Source organism: Capricornis sumatraensis, chromosome 7, assembly GCF_032405125.1.
Source record: "Capricornis sumatraensis isolate serow.1 chromosome 7, serow.2, whole genome shotgun sequence".
Lineage (NCBI taxonomy): Eukaryota > Metazoa > Chordata > Mammalia > Artiodactyla > Bovidae > Capricornis > Capricornis sumatraensis.
The window spans coordinates 38025961-38039807 of NC_091075.1; positions in this window are offsets into that span (position 1 = coordinate 38025961).

The window sequence follows — 13847 nt, forward strand, 5'->3', positions numbered from 1 at the left end:
TATAAACTAAAATGACTTATTCTTTCAAAAAATGCTCAATAGGTTGAATGACCAGAACTCTGGTCAATAATGTAAAGTGATATCAAAATTTGTATGAAAGAGTAAAGGATTGAGACAGTTTGGTAGACAAAATAGGAGGGCTTGCCTTCACAGATATCAAGATACAGTAAGCCAGAGTAATTAAGGCAGTGTGGTCCAAGACAAGGAAAGACAAACAGTGCTACAGAGCTTAATAGAGAGTCCAGAAACAGAGTGATGCCTTTAGGAAAACTGCACGTAACTAAAGTGCTAACAATCAGTGAAGGAGGAATGGACAACTCAAGAAACCATGCTGGGACTGTTCATTAGCCCGATGACTAGGGTCCCTACCTCCCTTCTACAAAGATAAAAGCATTTCCATGTGGATTATAGACTTAATGTGAAAATCAGAACTTTAAACTTGTGAAATTAAATTTAGAAAATATTTGTTAATGAGGGAACAAAAAATGGGGGAATCCATACACTCATGGTTTGAGTGGAATTGGTTCCACCCCTCTGGGAAATAAATCTGGTCATATCTGTTAATATTTACTAATAACAGTTTAAGTTGAAGGTGTGCATATGCTAAGACCCAAATATTCTGTATCTAAAATTATAGAGAAAATACTTATGGATATGGGGGTAAGGGTAGGAAGGACAGGGTGGGACAAATAGAGTATCATGGAAACATATACACTAACATATGTGTGTGTGTGTGTGTGTGTGTGTGTAAAATAGATAGACAGGGGGAATTTGCTGTTTGACCCAGGGAACTCAAACCAGGGCTCTGTGACAGCCTAGAGGGGTTGGATGGGGTGCGAGGTGGGAGTGAGGCTTAAGAGGGAGGCAACATATGTATACCTATAGCTGATCCATGTTGATATATGGTAGAAACCAACAGAATATTGTGATTATCCTTCAATTAAAAATAAAGAAAAAATAATTAACATTTATTTTAGAAAAGCCAAAACATATTCTCAAAAACACATCACAGAGTTATTTAAATAGCAAAGAATTTTTGTTATATGAATGTGTTTGTTTAAAATTCATGGGAATAATGCATATCATTTCACGGTAGCAGTGAAGGAGGTATTGGGGTTGAGGTGGGGTACACAGATGGCTTCAACAATGTCTGCAATACTTTTTCACAGATCTAGAAAATATGACAAAATGTTAAGAGCTGATAAAATTAGTGTTGAAACAATTAATCAACTTTTTTCTCCATAATTTTTCTGTATGTTAGAAAATTTCATAATAGTCAAACATTTTACAATTAATTCCACAAATACTGATTATTTTTAAACCAGTGAATAAATGAATTGGTAAAACTTGCAATTAAGTCTAGATAAGGGTTAATACAAGATATTATGAAATTATTAATAATCTAAAGAACTTTAGTGTCTTTCCCATTGTTAAAAGGCTAATAAATAGAGCCAAAATTTAAAACTGAAGTTTTCATGAGCGCCTAATTCCTCTGTTTAAAATACTAGAATAAAATATAGGAGCTAATTTCAAATATTGGGCTGAGTAGGCCTCCTTAAATAAGAAATAATACCCAAAATTCATAAAATCAAACAATACCACAAGCACACATAAAATGTAAATATGTGCTGGGAGAAAATATTTGCAATGAGTATCTTTCAAAAGGATTAACTTTCAGAATAAAAAGAGCTTCAACTCTGAAAGAAAAAGATGACATAATAAGAAAAAATGTAGAGCATATTAAGAGGCAACTCATGAAAAAAGTGAAGAGGAACTAAAGAGCCTCTTGATGAAAGTGAAAGAGGAGAGTGAAAAAGCTGACTTAAAACTCAACATTCAAAAAACTGAGATCATGGCATTCAGTCCCATCACTTCATGGCAAATAGATGGGGGAAAAAATGGAAACAGTGACAGACTTTATTTTCTTGGGCTCCAAAATCACTGCAGATGGTGACTACAGCCATGAAATTAAAAGACACTTGCTCCTTGGAAGTAAAGCTATGAGAAATCTAGACAGCATATTAAAAAGTAGAGACGTTACTTTGCTGTGAAAGGTCCATTATAGCCAGAGCTATGATTTTTTTCCAGTAGTTGGATGTGAGAGCTGGACCATAAGGAAAGTTGAGCACAGAGGAGCTGATGCTTTCAAACTGTGGTGTTGGAGAAGGCTGTTGAGAGTCCCTTTGGGGCCACCTAATGTGAAGAGCCAATTCATTAGAAAAGACCCTGATGCTGGAAAGGACTGAGGTCAAGGAGAGAAGGGGATAAAAGAGGATAAAATTGTTGCATGGTATCATTGACTCAATGGACATGAGTTTGAGCAAACTCTGGGAGATAATGAAGGACAGGGAACCCTAGAGTGCAGCAGTCCATGGGATCTCAAAGAGTCAGACACAACTTAGCAACTAAACAACAACAAAATTTATATAGGTTAATTATAATGCATAATAATAAAAAATCAGCTATGTATATGTGTACTAAAATGAAAATATCATCAAGAAAAAAGGAAGTAAAATTTTAAAAGCACATAACAATAATTTATTTAGGCTAATTCTATAACAATAAAAAGAACAACAGAACTTAATTATATTATATGCAATATAATTATATAGTACAATCATGACAAGAACACACATATATTTTACAATACATTACACACATGCATTTATCTATAAAACTTCTCTAGGGAAACATACCAAATTATTACCACCAGAGATGCCCAGACTGAGAGGGATGAGAGGTCAAATAGTAAAAAGAACTTAACATTTTACTGTATGTGTGTTGTTCTATTTTTTACAATGTGAATGTATGACTTTGAATTACTTTATCATTAAAAATTATAAAATATTCAAAGTACAAGTTTCATGCCTTGACTATTTGTAATAAGCAAATACTTGCTATTGTGGACTGAATCATGTCCCTTGAAATTCATATTTTGAAGTCCCAACCCTCAGCACTTCAGAATGTCACTATATTTGGAGATAAGATCTTTAAAGAGGTAAGTAAGTTAAAATGAGGCTATAAGGGTAGGACCCTCAGCCAGTAACACTGGTGTCCTTATGAATGAGAAAGAGGTCCCAGGGATGCTGTGCACAGAGGAAAGATCATGTGAGATCCCAGTGAGAAGGTAGCAATCCACAAGCCAAGGAGAGAGGATTTAGCAGAAATCAACATTGCCAACACCTTGATCTTGGGCAGAGGGGATTCCAACTCAGGCAGTCTGACTCTAGGACTTGATTTTATAACCACCGCCCTCTCTAGCTCCCAGACTCCAAACCACATTACTTCTTTTCATCTCTTCTGTATTGTGTTTGATGACTTTGGGGCAGTGGGGTATATACAAGATTAAATCAGTGTATCATCAAATCACTTAAATCCTCAAGCTTAATACATTTAACAAAATTCAGAATGAACTGGCCATGTACAATATTACTAATTTACTCACTGTACCAGTAATAATTATTCCTTTGAATTGACTAGATGTTATTGAGTCAAGACATCTCGTCAACTGTTATTTTGGTGTTCTTTTCTTTTATTGACTACTCTACTTCATTCAGAGTGACAGTAAGTACTACCTTACTTATCTCTTTTGTTACAGAGCATCAATATTGATCCTTTTTCTAGCTCAATACTCTTAATATGATTGAATGCTAGTCTTAACTGAAAGTATGATAAATGATGATAAGATATCAAATTCTAGAAAACCACTAATTTTGGATAAGTTAAAAAAGTTTAAAAATTGTTTGTTATTTAAATTTAAAGGGTATTGTTTTGAGGGTATCTTCTTTCCCTCCACTGAACTGTGATCTGAGTATCAGTCTCCTCTCTCTTCCACCATTACTGTCTTATACTGTAATTGGAAAAAGAAGAGATTTGTCTAATATTTGTTCCTGAACCATCTTTCTGCCACCTAGAAACACCTAGGTGTTTGCTCATCACCTAACAAACTCTGGTCACAAGTACCACTTTCAGCAATTTGGGACGGCAGCTCATGCTCTGATGGTTCTACCCTGGGTCCTGAGCCATCACAGGATTTTTCACCTCCACATCAGAAGAAAGGTAAGTATGAGATGTGCCTCATTGTTTGTTACTGACTCACCCCTTTATCCTCCTCCTCCTCATCAGAATGTAATGGTGTTACCAAAATTTACCAAAGGATTAAGAAACATATGTTGATTTTAAATACTGAAAAGAAAAACAATTTTAACTATATGAGTTTAACTGTTTTATTAGTCAAAGAAATAGACATCAAAAAAAGTTGCCCTTTTACATTTGATCTTTGAACTCTCTAGTCATGCTTCCCCATGGTCAAATGCAGTTCATTGGAGAGAACGTCAGATAAGATGTACATCTCCGAACCACTGCAGGGAAGCTCACTCCATGTCCCAAGGTTGGTTTTGCTTTAAAGATGCCCGTATCATTAAACATCTCTTGGAACAGAGAGATCTCCCAATGATGCATGTCCCAGCACCACGATCATTTAGTGCAGACTAATTAACCTCTGGGCTGGAAAGAGGGGATTCTAGACAGTCCAAGGTCTTTAGTGCACTAGAGTGAAAAGAGGGGAATCCAGGCTCTCCTAGTCTGAGAAGCATCAGTTAAGTCATGCATAACACTCTTCCACAGAGACGCATTCATTCTCAGAGTAGTTTCTGGCCAAGTTTAGGAAGAAAGAAATTTCCTAAATGTGCCACAATCTGCACAGGCCCCTCACACAACAGAAATCAGGCTTATGGTAACCCACTCCAGTATTCCTTGCCTGGAGAACTCCAGGGACAGAGAAGCTTGGCAGGCTGTAGTCCATGGGGTCACAAAGAGTTGGACACAATTGAGTGATTAACACTTTTTTTCACTTTACACTTTCTTTCACTTTATACTGTTCAAAAGAATCATGTCAGTCCTGTCCCTGCCTCTCTCCTCAGCTTTTGGATGCTTTATAAAAAGGGCATAACTGCAAACGATCCAGTCTTCTCTGCCTAGAAAAAGAAGCATTAATATTTCCTATTTTTCTACACGTTAGACCTATTCACATTTGTGTGCTACTCTTTGTATCAAAATAAAGAGTGAATGTTTATGACTTTCCTGAGAACACCCAGGATGGCAAGAAGGAGAGTGACCCTCTCTCCTAACCAGAGAAATAAAGATGACTTTATCATGTATTTAAGTATAAAGGACATCTGCCTTCATTTACTTTAAGTGAGTTGATTTTATCTGTACTTAGATATATTGATAAAATCCTTTAATAAAGTTTTAATCTTGAATGATTGCAAAGTTGTTTTTTTTACTAATTCCTCAGATTTACAAAGTTATGAAATTAAGATAAATTTTAAAAGGATTATTTCATATACACAAATATCTGTCTATGAAATGCAAGTTAAATTATGGGTTTTCCTCTAGTAATATTTTTTCTCACATTAATATGAAGCAGGATGATATTTTCAAAGGAAGCAGAATAATGATCTAGTCAATGAATGGTGTCTCTTTCTATAGAAAATGATGTTTGTAGTTTTCTACAATAATTCCTGTTATCTATTCTTCCTTCTGAATATACCTACTTTCTTAGCTTTATTATTATATGGAGGATTTCCTGTTGGAAATGGCATTGATATAGATTCAATTTATAATGTATGATATTTTGGAGATGTTTAAAAATAAGTGTTTCAGAACAACTTATTTGCATATTTCAGAAGAGCTGAGGTTTCTAAACACATCACTATTACACTATTTTACAAATAAAGATGATTCAGGATGAAGGACCAGCTCTCCACAACTTGAAGATTCTCCTGATTGGACCAAATGCCCTGTTGGCAGGTAGGACAATGAGTAAGCTGTATAAGGGCAGAACCATTGTTTTGCTTACTAATGATATACTCCACATGCCTGAGTTGGTTAGCAATAAATGCTTGCTGGATGATTTAATCAACCATTCACAGGTCAATATTTTTACATTAGGAAAATAAGACTGAAATGATTTCCCATTTAACTCTCATATTAGAGTAAGATTCCATTTGCAGAAAATCACAAATTGTATTATATAGATCTCTGTTCTTCCTCTGCCCTAACACATAATTAGGGGCAGGTGTGGTCAAACAGGAGATGGCAAGAGTGAACGTCGACATTTCAGGAATCAGTGAACGAAAATGGACTGAAACGGGTAAATTTAACAAAGATGACCATTATATCTACTACTGTGGGCAAGAATCCCTTAGAAGAAATGGAGTAGGCATCATAATCAACAAAAGAGTCTAAATGCAGTTCAGTTCAGTTCAGTCACTCAGTCGTGTCCGACTCTTTGCGACCCCATGAACCGCAGCACACCAGGCCTCCCTGTCCATCACCAACTCCCAGAGTCTACCCAAACCCATGTCCATTGAGTCAGTGATGCCATCCAACCATCTCATCCTCTGTCGTCCCCTTCTCCTCCTGCCCTCAATCTTATCCAGCATCACAGTCTTTTCAAATGAGTCAGCTCTTCACATCAGGTGGCCAAAGTATTAGAGTTTCAGCTTCAACATCAGTCCTTCCAATGAACAACCAGGACTGATATCCTTTAGGATGGACTGGTTGGATCTCCTAGCAGTCCAAGGGACTTTCAAGAGTCTTCTCCAACACCACAGTTCAAAAGCATCAATTCTTGGGCACTCATCTTTCTTTAATCTCAAAAATGACAGAATGATCTCTGTTCATTTCCAAGGCAAACCATTCAATATCACAGTTATCCAAGTCTATGCCCCAAGCAGTAATGCTGAAGAAGCTGAAGTTGAACAGTCCTATGAAGACCTACAAGACCTTTTAGAACTAACAAACACCCTAAAAAGATGTCCTTTTCATTATAGGGGATTGGAATGCAAAAGTAGAAAGTCAAGAAACACCTGGAGCAAACAGGCAAATTTGGCCTTGTAATACAGAATGAAGCAGAGAAAAGGCTAATAGAGTTTTGCCAAGAGAATGCACTGGTCATAGCAAACACCCTCTTCCAACAACACAAGAGAAGACTCTACACATGGACATCACCAGATGGCCAACACCGAAATCAGATTGATTATATTCTTTGCAGCCAAAGATGGAGAAGCTCTATACAGTCAGCAAAAACAAGACTGGGAGCTGACTGTGGCTCAGATCATGAACTCCTTATTGCCAAATTCAGACTTAAATTGAAGAAAGTGGGGAAAATCACTAGACCATTCAGGTATGACCTAAATCAAATCCCTTATGATTATACAGTGGAAGTGAGAAATAGATTTAAAGGACTAGATATGATAGACAGAGTGCCTGATGAACTATGGGTGGAGGTTTGTGACATTGTACCAGAGACAGGGATCAAGAACATCCCCAAGAAAGAGAAATGCAAAAAAGCAAAATGGCTTCTGAGGAGGCCTTACAAATAGCTGTGAAATGAAAAGAAGCAAAAAACAAAGGAGAAAAGGAAAGATATAAGCAACTTAATGCAGAGTTCCAAAGAATAGCAGGAAGAAATAAGAAAGCCTTCCTCAGTGATCAGTGCAAAGAAATACAGGAAAACAATAGAATGGGAAAGAGTAGAGATCTCTTCAAGAAAATCAGAGATACCAAGGGAACATTTCATGCAAAGATGGGCTCGATAAAGGACAGAAATGGTCTGGACCTAAGAGAAGCAGAAGATATTAAGAAGAGGTGGCAAGAATACACAGAAGAACTGTACAAAAAAGATCTTCATGACCCAGATAATCACGATGGTGTGATCACTCACCTAGAGCCAGACATGCTGGAATGTGAAGTCAAGTGGGCCTTAGGAAGCATCACTACAAACAAAGCCAATGGAGGTTATGGAATTCCAGTTAAGCTATTTCAAATTCTAAAAGATGATGCTGTGAAAGTGCTGTACTCAATATGCCAGCAAATTTGGAAAACTCAGCAGTGGCCACAGGACTGGAAAAGGTCAGTTTTCATTCCAATCCCAAAGAAAGGCAATGCCAAAAATGCTCAAACTACTGCACGATTGCATTCATCTCACACGCTAGTAAAATAATGCTCAAAAATTCTTCAAGCCAGGCTTCAGCAATATGTGAACTATGAACTTCCAGATGTTCAAGCTGGATTTAGAAAAGGCAGAGAAACCAGAGATCAAATTGCCAACATCTGCTGGATTACTAAAAAAGCAAGAGAGTTCCAGAAAAACATCTATTTCTGCTTTATTGACTATGCTAAAGCCTTTGACTGTGTGGATCACAACAAACTGTGAAAATTCTGAAAGAGATGGGAATACCAGACCACCTGACCTGCCTCTTGAAAAATCTGTTTGCAGGTCAGGAGGCAAAAGCTAGAACTGGACATAGAACAGATTGGTTTCAAATAGGAAAAGGAGTATGTCAAGGCTGTATATTGTCACTCTGCTTATTTAACTTATATGCAGAGTACATCATGAGAAATGCCAGGATGGATGAAGCACAAGCTGGAATCAAGCTTGCTGGGAGAAATATCAGTAACCTCAGAAACGCAGATGACACCACCCTTATGGCAGAAAGTGAAGAAGAACTAAAGAGCCTCCTGATGAAAGTGAAAGAGGAGAGTGAAAAAGTTGGCTTAAAGCTCAACATTCAGAAAACTAAGATCATAGAATCCAGTCCCATCACTTCATGGCAGATGGATGGGGAAACAGTGGAAACAGTGGCTGACTTTATTTTTGGGGGCTCCAAAATCACTGCAGATGGTGATTACAGCCATGAAATTAAAAGACGCTTACTCCTTGGAAGGAAAGTTATGACCAACCCAGATAGCATATTCAAAAGCAGAGACATTACTTTGCCAACAAAGGTCTGTCTAGTCAAGGCTATGGTTTTTCCAGTGGTCATGTATGGATGTGAGAGTTGGACTATAAAGAAAGCTGAGCACCGAAGAATTGATGCTTTTGAACTGTGGTATTGGAGAAGACTCTTGAGAGTCCCTTGGAGAGCAAGGAGATCCAACCAGTCCATGCTAAAGGAGATCAGTCCTGGGTGTTCATTGGAAGGACTGATGTTGAAGCTGAAACTCCAATACTTTGGCCACCTGATGCAAAAAGCTGACTCATTTGAAAAGACCCTGATGATGGGAAAGATTGAAGGTGGGAGGTGAAGGGGACATCAGAGGATGAGATTGTTGGATGGCATCACCCACTCACTCAATGGACATGAGTTTGGGTAAAGTCTGGGAGTTGGTGATGGACAGGGAGGCCTGGCATGCTGCCGTCCATGGGGTTGCAAAGAGTCGAACACGACTGAGCGACTGAACTGAACTGAACTGAATCTTCGAGCTGAAGGTAATTCCTCAGGTAAGGAAAAAAAGCTATCATAAAATTAAAGAATTCGAATCATTGTGTATTTGAAGAGCTTTAAAATTCCTTATATCTTTTACTTTGGGTGTTTTAACTCAACATCTACAAAATAATTATTGAATATTCACCTTGTGCCAACCACAGTTTTAGGCACTGAAAATATAGCCATGATTAACACAGATGATGATTCTTATTCAACTGCAGAGACTGATTAGTAAAAACAAAGAAGAATAGAAAGAATAATTGATTGAATGATTGATTTCAGATGGTGATAAATGCCAGCAAATAAGTTCTAAGTGAAATAGGTTGATGAGCTAGAGAGAACAAGTGAGCATGTGTGTATTAAAAAGGGACACCAGGGAGAACTTCTTGAGAGCAGCTAAAGTAAAGCAGGAGCTGAGATCTGAATGATGAGACAGAGTCAGAGGAGGGAAGGTATGAGAAATGGTTGCCTTGCTGGGAGTGGGAATCCAGAGGCTCCCAGATAGAAATAGTTATGGCGGTTTTAAGCATCAGATCTTACATTTTATATACGTCTTATAACCAGAGGCTAGCAAGCCTGAAATGAGGTAAGAGAGACTGAGATCAGAAAGGAAGGACAGACAGCCATGGAAATACTATGTTCCCAGCTCAGTGGGAGGCTACTGAACATTTTAAAGCAGGAAGATAATGCAGCCTGACATTGTTAAGATGATCATATTTATTGTTTTGCTCTTCCTGTTGGTGCTTTTTAGCTCTAGAGGTATAAAGAGGTGAGCCCAAGGCATCTTCAGGAGAAAAGATGAAAAAGGACACTTAGCAGCATTCCTTACTAGTTTAGAATTCTTAAAGATCACCAAGAGTCCTTGTTTAAAATACAGCTTCCTAGAATCTCCTCCTGAGAGATACTGATTTGGGAGGAACTCAAAGTTTGCATTTTAGCAATGACCCCAAATGATTCAGATGTAAGTGATGGCCTACAGATCACTTTGGTTTAGAAATCATCCCAATTTTAAAAGAAAAGTTAAGAGTTTTTTTAGGTTTACCAATCCAGCTTGCCATTAGAGGAAAATAGGAATTTGATTGAAGTCTAGTCAAGCTGGACCCTTCACTAGAATTGGATCTCTGATGGATGTTTTCTGATCTCCCTTTAAAAGAGGGATCGAAACAGAAACAGACAGTGTGTAAAGAGTATGGATATAGGTTTGGTAGTGGATGGGTTCGGCTTGACTTGAAGGTTTATGTACACACCACACTAAAGCAACATCCAACATGTTTATCCCATGACTCAGTTTCCTAACCTACCCATCCATCCCATTCCTTATTTCAATCCTTGCCCTACTTCTCTACACAGTTGTTGTTATTGTTGTCACTGCTTCTAAGCTCCTATTTCTCCTTGAAACACTGCAAGCCTCATCTCTCATGGTTACAGGTCTTTGAGTCTGGCTTTTTTGCATCTCTCTTCCCTGGGTTGGGACGATTCCCTGGAGAAGGAAGTGGCAACCCACTCCAGTACTCTTGCCTTAAAAATCCCGTGGATGGAGGAGCTTGGTGCAGGCTACTATCCATGGGGTCGCAAAGAGTCAAGCACGACTGAGCGACTTCACTTTTTTTTCTTTTCACTTTTCAGCAACACACAAAAAAACCTGCACAAAATGGGCGTCTGGATTCTCCCCTCTTCTCCCTTCTCAGCTATACTAAGATAACTTGTCTGGTCTTTTTAATAATTGAAAGGAGACACACAAAAACACCATTTTGCATATGCAATCAAGGACTGCCTTCCTTTAAAATTACACCCCTTTCATTATGCAACTAATGATGGTAGAAATTCAAACCTGGCTTTCAGCCCCCAAGAAAATAGAGAGAACTCTGCACAGAGTTCACTGCAGAATTCCACACACTTTCATGAGATGCGGTCTAAAAGGATGTTACCCGAGCATATGGCTTCCAGAGGGGTTGGCAAGTTTCCTGTGTGACAACAAGCTCTTGATACCACAGGCAGACAGCCAGGCCACACTGTGCCATATTGTTTATTACCTGTAGGGCAGGCTGGGCAACAGCCAGTCAGGTGAAGGGTCCAAGCTGCCCACATCAAATTTAAAATGGAGCGAATGCTAACAGAGAAAGGCTGTTGCCCACAGCCAAGAATGCAAGGGCTTAAGAAGTGGAATGTGATGGTGCCCAGAGAAGGTACCATCCCATTGTATTGATGGGGGACCTAAGCAGAGGCCAGGAGACAGTCCTGCCCACGTGGAAAGAAGGCACTGTCCACATTCCTCCCTTCCCTCCTGGAGCTCTGAACTTGATAGCTCCACTGGAGCGAAGGGAGCTCAAATAGTAAGTGCTGCGAGTCTGGAATTCCTATACTTGAGGAATAAATTCAGGCCACTGATCCAATGGTGATGCTCAGATTCTTAGACCCATTCCTACACATTCTTTCTAATCTAGATGTTCCGCCCTTCTAGGTACAAATACAGTCTTTTATGGTCAAGAACCATCCAAGCTCTTTGTTCTGACTAAAAAGACAAAGGAAAAATGGGATAGAGCTGGATTATCCATAACTATTAAATGACTTAGATTTGTACTATTATTATTGCAAAAGTCATACACAATTTTAATAGGCTTATATTCACAGTTATTTGGGCGTCACCATCTGAAAGCTGCTTTCTGTTTTTAAAAATATGAACCTAGTTGATTTCTCTTTTAAAAAAAATATGAACTTAAGCCTGTTACAGCATTTTATTGGCCACAATTGTGGAAATGTCGGCCTGCAACACCTGCAGACAGGCCTGAGGATGGCCCACCTCTAAAAGTGTTCTGGACAACGCCGCACACAGATTTTGTTGTTCAGTGTCCATCTAACACAGATCAGGTACTCAGATAGTTACAATGTGATTTGATAGGAAGAAATTTTTCTTCATAATTCTGAGGAGAAACATTTTTCCTTCCCAATAGGTGTCCAGTGACAATATTGAGAATGCACAGTTTGGGACGTCCATTCCCAACCTCGTCCCAGCACCGCTACTAGCGTCTCGCCTCCTAACTGGTCATGCTGACTCGGATTTCTCTCCTCCCATCCATCCTCCAGACTACGGACAGGGTGTTATTTCTGAAATGTAAATTTAATCTTATAGTTATCTTGCTTAAAATAGCTTCATCCTCATCAAGAATAAAATCAAATCTATTTGTCTATGCACAGGTTCTCAAGGATCCTTCCCTCACATTACTTGTTTTTTTTACTAAACTGTGGTTGATATACAATGTTGTGTTAAGTTTTAGGTGCAGAACAAAGCGATTCATATATAAATGACAGATTATTTTCCATTACAGGTTGTTATAATCTACTGAAAATATGTTCCCTCTGCTATATAATAGGTCCTTTTATTTTATATATAGTAGTGTTTGTCTGTTAATCCCAAACTCTTAATTTATCCCTTCCTCAACCCTCAACTATCCCCTATGGTAGTCATAAGTTTGTCTTCTGTGTCTGCACTGACACTATTTTTGAGCCACACTAAACTACTGGCAGTTCAACATCTCTCAGTTTTGCACATGTTATTTGTCTGACCTGGGATACCTTCTTTCCTTTCATGTCTGGACAATACCTACCCTTCCTTTAAGGCTGCTCAAGCACCAGCTGTCCCCTGACACTAAGAACCCAGAAAGTTTTGATCACCAAAAGCACAGCCCTTGGTTCCTCTTCTGATGTGTTAGAATGTCTGTGCACAGTTGTCAGGAAGGGCACTGGGAAGCCAAGCTGCCTGCAATGGAATGCTAGTTACAACTTAATCTGTCAGCTGTGTGACACTGGGGAAGTTAGCAGAAGGCACAGTATCTCAGTTTCCTCATTATAAACCAAAGATAATATAATACCTACTTCAGGAGACAGTTGGGAGGGTTAATGAGTTAATATATGCAAAGTGTCTGGTAACTAATATGTTCAATAAATATTACAATTGTTACTAAATAAAATTTATATTAAGGCAGAACCTACTTAAAGTGTTCAGCTCTTAAATATACAACTCCATTAGTTTTCTCATAGTGAAACACACCTGCATATCCACCCAGATCAAAAGTGAAAAACAGACCCTCATCAGCACTCTAAAAACCTCCTTCCTGGCCCCTCCCATACCCATCACTCCTACCTCCTGCAAGGTAACCACAGTTCTGACTTCTATCAACATAGATTGGTTTTCCTTGATTTTAACTCTATATAAATAATATGATACAATAATTTTGTGTCTGGTTTAATTCACTGAACATGGTGATTGTGTGATCCACCCATCTTGATAGCATTAGTATAGTATACCGTGTAGCAATAATTCATTCATTTTGATTACTGTAATGAGTAATATTCTGTTATCTAAATGCATCCTTAATTTACTTATTCATTCTCCTGGGTTTTTTATTGTGGTTAGAAAAAACATGCAACATGAGATATACCTTCTAAAAATTTTAAGTAAACAGTACATTACTGTTAACTCTAACTCAACCTTGTACAGCAAATCTCTAGAACTTTTTCATCATATGTAATTGAAATTTCACACACATTTAACAACTCCACACTTCCTCCAAA